The sequence below is a fragment of the Tenrec ecaudatus genome, chromosome 11 (assembly GCF_050624435.1).
Source record: "Tenrec ecaudatus isolate mTenEca1 chromosome 11, mTenEca1.hap1, whole genome shotgun sequence".
Classification (NCBI taxonomy): domain Eukaryota; kingdom Metazoa; phylum Chordata; class Mammalia; order Afrosoricida; family Tenrecidae; genus Tenrec; species Tenrec ecaudatus.
Window position 1 is genome coordinate 14,324,615 of NC_134540.1, and position 7,639 is coordinate 14,332,253.

The window sequence follows — 7,639 nt, forward strand, 5'->3', positions numbered from 1 at the left end:
TTTTCCAAAGGCTGGCACCAAGTCAAGTGGTAGTCTAAACGCTTTATGTGTGTTAACTTACTTGTAGTTTTCACTTTGGTCCTCTGATGTAGACACTATGGTGTACTCTACCATGGATCCAGGAAATTGAGGCACAAAGAGGCTGGGGATATTAGGGCCTGAAATCAAATTCATAGGAAGTGGTAGAGCTGCCTTTTGACCCCGGAAGCTCTTACACTTGTGTGGGTGCATGGCATGAATTGCTCTTAACCCATTCAAATGCATGGCAAGTCCCTGTGGGTCAAAGAGGAATGGTGTTCCATAGGATTATCAATAGATAATATGTTGGAAGCATATCGCCAGGTCATTCTTCTGAGATCACTCCGCTGAACCTACAACCTTGCAGTTAGTAGCTGAGTGTGTTAACTGTTGCACCCACGAGGAGCTCAGACTTGGGGCATTAATATTCTTATTACTTGCCAAAGAGATCAAAAGACACATTTCATAGGGTGGATCTGTTGCATAAGATCTCTTTCAGAGTTTTAAAAAAAGCAAGGATGTGGACTTTGAGGATCAAGGTGTCCCTGACTCAAGTCATAGCATTTTTACTTGCTTCCTATGCATGTGACAGTTGGACATTGAATAAGGAAGGCCAAAGAAGGATCAATGCACTTGAATCATGGTGCTGGTGAAGAACATTGAATATGTACCCTGGACGGCCAGAAAAACAAACCAATCTGTCTTGGAAGGAGTAAACCAGAATGATCCTTGGAAGCAAGGAGGGAAAGACTGTCTCCCATACCTTGACTATGTTATCAGGAGACTCTGGGCTTGGTAAAGTAGAAGGTCAACAAAAAAGAGGAAGAACCTGGACAAACCGGATTGGCACAGTGGCTTCAATGTGCTCCAACATAAGAACCACTGTGTGGACGGTGCAGGACCAGGTGGCCTTTTGTTCTGCTGTACTCGGGTAGCTCTCTTTCAGAACTGACTCGATGACACCCAACCACCCAAAGAGATGCTGAAGTCTTCCTCCCCTCCCCCCGAACCTGTGCATGTGACTTTGTTTCTGGTTAGTGAGCAGGAGGTGATACTCAAGTGGAATCGTTGCTTGTGGTAGAGGCTGGGTAAGTCTAGTTAACAGAGGAGAAGGGGCAACGAGAGACAGAGGAAGGATGTCTTGTGGTGTTGGCTGGAAGTCCAGGGGTGGCTGTAACTACCCGTAACCGGGAGAGAGGGGTGGCGTGGATTCCTCCTGGTCTCAGAAGATGTTGGCATGGTTGCCACCCTCATCTCAGACCCTGGATTGGTGAGACAAGAAAGTCTTTGAACCACTCACTTTGTGGGGTTAAGCCGGCACAAGGCAACTATCACACATGGCCCCTTTTACCTCTGGTCCTGTTCCCCCCACCTCTGACTTAGGCCTTTGTGAAGGCATCTCCCACCCCCACCCCCCTCTCCTCTCCTCTCCTTCTTCCTCCCCCTTCTGCCTGTCTTCTTTCTTCCCGTCTCAGCATGGCCTCTGTCTCTAGCAGCTGGAGCTGCTGAGGAATTGACCTCAGGTCACTGCGTGTTGCTAGAGCAGGTGGCTTGTCCCCCGGTGTGTGGACACGCCTCTCTGTACCCATGTGCTCGCCCCCCCCCCCCCCCGCACCCCTTCCCCACTTGCCGGCTGCAAAGCAGCAGTTGATACCTTGCCACCAATTAAGTCTATGTATCATAATTGTGCATTTTCCCCGTTGAAAGCCAAATGATGAAACTAATAGGGCTCACGCAGAGAACAGATGTTCCCGTTCCTGCCCAGATGCGGTCCGTGGCGCGCATCCTCGGGGCCCTGGTGTCAGCGAGACTCCTGTACTTTGCTGAAGGGTTCTTGGGGAGGGCTGAAAAGCCACGCTGTTATTGCCTCAAAAAACAAAACCCAAAAAAGCTGGGCATGGGTGCTGAGGGGGCGTGAAGTAGCCATCCTTGGCACTTTTGAATCCATCTGCTTCACAAGGACATAATCTGGTTCCTATTTGAAAAATGCCTTTGTTCACGTTTTATAACGAAGCATTCAGATTTCCGCTTTTCTGGTTGTGGCTCATCTCAAGCTTGGCCGATGGGTATGGAGGCTGGCATTTTCTGTTTGCTTCCCTGGGGTCTTCCTCCTCAAAATTCATGAATACTTTGGTTCATCTCCTGTTCGGCTGTCCCACTAACCGGAATGTTTAAATGCCTCCAGAATCAGCGACATATCATTTGCATATATTTCAAACTGGGAAGGTTGCTATGGGACTGCCTTATATTCCCGTGTCAGAGCGCATGGTTAGGGAGGAAAGGGGACTTTGAATTGGGGGAATGTATGTCACATGGAAAATACCATGGATTTCTAAAAGGATAAACGGGTCTGTCTTGGAAGAGGTTTGGCTAGAGCATTCCTCCCAGACCATCCGTAAGACTTCATCTCACAGACTTTGGACAAGTTGTCAGGACAGACCAGTCCCTGGAGAAGGGCATCATGCTTGGTAAAGGGGAAGGGCAGAGAACAGATGGATGGACACGGTGGCTGCATCAGTGGGCTCAATCATAGGAACTGTTGTGAGGATGGCGCAGGACTGGGCACTGTTTGGTCTTGTGCACAGGGTTGCACTGACTCGATGGCACCTAACAACAAAAACATATCATATATAGATAGATATAGAGATATTTTTTCTTTCTACTTGACCTCTTGGTATCAGCTACTCTTTTTCCCCCTCCCTCACCCTCCCACCTTCGTGAACCCTTGATAATTTAGAAATTATTTTATTTGCATATTTTACACGTTCACCGTCTCCCTTCATCCATGTTTCTGTTGTTAGTCCACCTGGGGAGCAGTGGCGGGGGTTGTATGTTGGTCATTGGGATTGGTTCCCCCTTCCTCCCCCTTCTACCCCCACCTTCTTTTTACCCTCATGGTATCACTACTCTCTCATTATTCATCCTGAGGGGTTTATCTGTCCTGGATTCCATGTTGGGAGCCCGTATCTGTACCAATGTACATGCTCTGGTCTAGCCAGATAGAGCTAGGATCATGATAGTGGGGGGTAGGGGAGGGGGAGGAAGCACAAACCAACTAGAGGAATGTTGTGTGTTTCATTGGTGCGGTACTGCACCCTGGCTGGTTTGTTCCTACCTTGTGACCCTTCTGTGAAGTGATGTCCAATTGTCTACAGATGAGCTTTGGGTCTCCGTTCTGACCCCCCTAGTTCGTTTCAAAATGGTTGTTTGTTTTGGGTCTTCTGAAGCCTGAGACCTGATTCTGTGGACAACTCATGATTACACCGTCTGGTGTGCTTTTTTCCATGTGGGCTTTGTACTTCCCTGCCTGATGGCCACTTGTTTAACTTTAAGCCTCTAAGACCCCATATACTATATCTTGTAATAGCCAGGTACCATCTGCTTTCTTCACCATATTTGCTTATGCACCCATTTTTGTTTTCAGCGATCGCGTTAGAAAGGTGAGCATCACAGAATGCCGTGTTACTTGAACAAAGTGTTCTTGCATTGAGGAAGGACTTGAGTAGACGCCCAATGTCCATCTGCTACCTTAATACTTAACCTATAATGATATGTACATGGACCTATATCTCTCTCATATATGAATATATTTACATATAGACATGCCTATATTTATACCTCTAGAAATATCTTTTGCTTTCTAGTTCTTTTCTTTATTTCCTTTTAATTTCCTCCTCTTCCACTATCATATTCGACCTTCATTCAGCTCTCAGCAATATTGCACTTGATCAAACCCAACCAGGCATTAACACACATTCCTACAGTTCTGTCTTACTGTCATTTGTCTGACACATAAAGTTACTTGGTTTTCCCCCACCCCCTCTCTATCTGAAAGGCTCCTTTGACTTAACCAGCCTCTTACTCACGAGGTCCGTTGCCTACGGTCTCAGACGTGGGTTGGCAGAGCTGCGGCCTCCCAGAGTCAGGTTCCTAGGAAAGCCTCACGCTGTCTTGCGCTTTGCACACAGAGTGCTGGCCATGTCACTGGCTGCCTGAGCAAAGCCACAGGGCAGACAAGTGCTTCCGGCAGGCAGCATCGGGGAACATTGCTTTTGAGTCAGAGTGGTGGTGAACTGTGAGCCCAGGATGCAGGTTGGAAGGGCAGCAGACTAGATAAGCATTGGCATTCCCACAGCCCGAGGTCTAGTCTGCTCGCCACATGCTGGGTACTTGGCCAAGGCATTGCATTCAGGCCAGGATCATTGCCTGTCTTGGGCATGAAGTGCAAGGGTTAGGGAATGGGGTCAGAAAGAGGTTGAATGGCTCGGTTCTCACTATGCTGCCCCATTTTCAGAGCATGCACCAGAGAGAGCAGGAACCGGGCCATGTCCTCCTGGGTTTCCTTGGCTTACGACGACATACTACAGTACCTGTTTTGAATAATTCCTGGTACAGAACAGACCCAACAGGATGTGCCAAATTACCGATTCAGATCTGACCATGGCAAGGTTTGACTGGACATAGGCATTTGTGAGGTCAGCAGTTTGGACCCATCAGCCCCTCTGTGGGAGAAGAAAGGCCTCGTGGCCTCATAGAAACCCTATGGAGCAATTCTATCAGCCTCTAGGGATGCTGTGCATTGGAATCCATAGCAGCAACCTTGGTTTTTGTTTTTGATTTCATGAGCCCATGATTTCATGTTTTTGATTTCATGAGCCCATGATTTCATGTTTTTGATTTCAGGAGCCCATAGGGGCTCACGATAGAGGCAGAATTTGATTTGACTTCTAAAGAGTGAGAAGTATCTGCCAGACACGAAGTGGGAGAAGATATTCTAACAACAACAAAAAAACAAATGCAAAGGTTAGGAGTAAGATAGCATGGGTGGTGGGGTGGTGGTGGTGGTGGTAATATGTGATCCCAATAATATATTCTTGTGTGGCTGGAGGCTATTAAACTGTGGGCCCTTTGATATTTGATATTTCTTACCCAAGTGTACCTTTTAACATTATCATGACCAATGTCTGTTTGGCTCTCAGATAGCTACCCCCTATACAGGTCTGCCCCATCACCCTAATCTATACCTACCCCAATGTTTAGCACCAACCCTTGAGCCTAGTATCTTAGAGGTGCAGTGGTGTGGTAGTGCAGGGAGATAAAACCAAAAGCGTTCTGGTTTAATTCTGGATCTCCTCTGGTCTTCTTCCCCAATTCTGATGCCTGGAACATTACCCATCGACACTTGCATTCACAGACCAGGGTTTCGCTGAACTTCTTCCAAACACTTGAGTCCTCTACCCTTCATTGGCTCAGTGGTTCAAGAGCTGCTCCATGCAGTTAGGGTTCCATGATGGAGTCTGCCTCTACGCTGAGCAATCATTGGCTTAGAGAGACCACGCCTTCCATTATTCCGGGTGGGGGATCCTGCTGGCTGGATTAGGTAATACACTCTCAGTACATACGTTGTCGTTGTTGTTAGGTATTTGAGTCAGTTCTAACTCATCATGACCCTTTGCACAACTAAACCAAACCCTTCCTGGCCCTACGCCACCTTCTGCGGGAGCCCAATGTTGCAGCCATTGGGTCAATCCATTTCATCCAGTGTCTTCCTGTTTGTTGGCCGACCTTCTACTTTCTCAAGCATGATGGTCTTTTCCAAGAATGTGCCCCTCCTGATGCAATGTCCTAGGTACCGGGGCGGGGTGGGGGGTAACATTTCCTAGTCTCATTTCCCAGGAACTTTCTGGCTGCCCTTCTTCCAAGAAAGATGTGTTCATTCATCCGGCCGGCTACAGTATATCTAATATTCTTGACCAACACCATCATCCCAACACTTCAATTCTATTTGGTCTTCCTTCTACCTTGTCTAGCTCTCGAATACAGCTGAGGGGATTGAAAATACCTTGGCTTGGGTCAGGTGTACCTGAGTCCTTAAAGTGACAGCTTCCCTTTTGGAACACTTCAAAGAATCGTTTGTAGCAGATTTGTCCGTGAACCTCATTTTCTTTCTTTTTTTTGTTAAATAAATAATTTTTATTGGGTGCTCTTACAGCTCCTATCACAATCTGCACACCCCTTGCATCAAGCACATTTGTACGTATGTTGCCATCATCATTTCCAAAATATCTTCTTTCTATTTGAACCCTTGGTATCAGCTCCTCCTTTCCCCCTCCCTCTGTCACCCTTCACCCTTGGGAACCCCTGATAAATTATACATTATTGTTATTATTTCCACAAGAAATTTCTTGACTGTAGCACTGTGTGTGAATCCAAGTAAAATCAAATCCTTGGCAGCATCAATCTTTTCTCCGTTTATCAAGATGTTGCTTGTTGGTCCCTTTGTGAGGAATTTGGTATTCTTTTTGTTGAGATGTAGTCTAGGCTGAAGACTTTAGTGTTTAATCTTCAGCAGCAAGTATTTCAAATCCTCTTCACTTTCATCAAATGACGTTGTGTCACCTCCACATCACAGTTTGTTAATGTAGGATTCCCCCCCACATCTCTCCCTATGTCCATTGGCCTTAACACTCACGATCGTATGTATTTTATGGTCTAAATTACTAGTCCTTGAAACAATCCCTTGAGTTCTCCTTACTGTGGTAACAAGCATGCGTTTTCCTCTCATGCCTTCATTTATTTATTCAATTGCCTATGAATATACACATAATTTGCTATGGTATTTATTGAGCATTTACGATGTGTTAGGCAATGGGACGATCATGGTAAGCAACACAAAGTCTTTGCCGTTATGGAGTGTAAGTTTTAGTGACAGAGGACAGATAATTCCCCAACAGAGAAATGAACAGGCACAACACTTAAAGGCTGTGAGTCATGTGGTAGATAGGACCTGGCATGTGTAAGCGAGGCGATAGTGGAATGGCTTCTCGGGAGCTGTGTTAAAAGGAGCAGGTAACTGATGAAAAGAGCTGGGGGAAGGCCATCCACAAGAGTGGGAGCAGCAGGTGCAAGGGTCAGATGTTGAGGAAAAGCTTGGGGCTCCCTAGAGGAAGTGAATTATGAGACAGGGCAGGACATTCAGACAAGAGTCCAGCATGAAGAGCAAGGTAACATATTTGCAATTCATTCTACCAACATATGATGTCACGTGGTTGTTAGGGGCCATCGAGTCCGTTTCAGTTCACCGCGACCCTCCGTACCACAGCACAAAACACTGCCTGGGTCTTGCTCCATCTGCACACCTGTTCATCTGCACACCTGTTCATCTGCACACCTGTTCTGATGCTTGAGTCTCTTGCCACTGTGTCCATGCATCTCCTTGAGGGCCTTCCTCTTTTCATTGCCCCTCTCTTCTACCAAACATGATGGCCTTGTCCAGGGACTGGACTCTCCTGACAACATCTCCAAAGTATGTACGATGACGTCTTGCCATCCTTGCCTCTCAGGAGAGTCCTTCTTCCAAGAAGATAGGTTTGTTCTTGTGGCAGTCCAAGGGACTGTCAATAGACTTGCCAGCTCCACAGTTCAAATGCATCCATTCTTCTTTGTTCTTAGACGGGATGTTCTGTGGGATCTACCTTCGTTAGGATTGATAAAAACGATCTCGTTGAAATATCCCAGTTTTTTTTGCTGCGACAACAGAGGCGCCGATGAAGGTGAGAGAACTGAGTTCAGAAACAAGCTGGCCAAGCTTTGTGTCGTGGTCAAGGGTGTTACAGAGAGA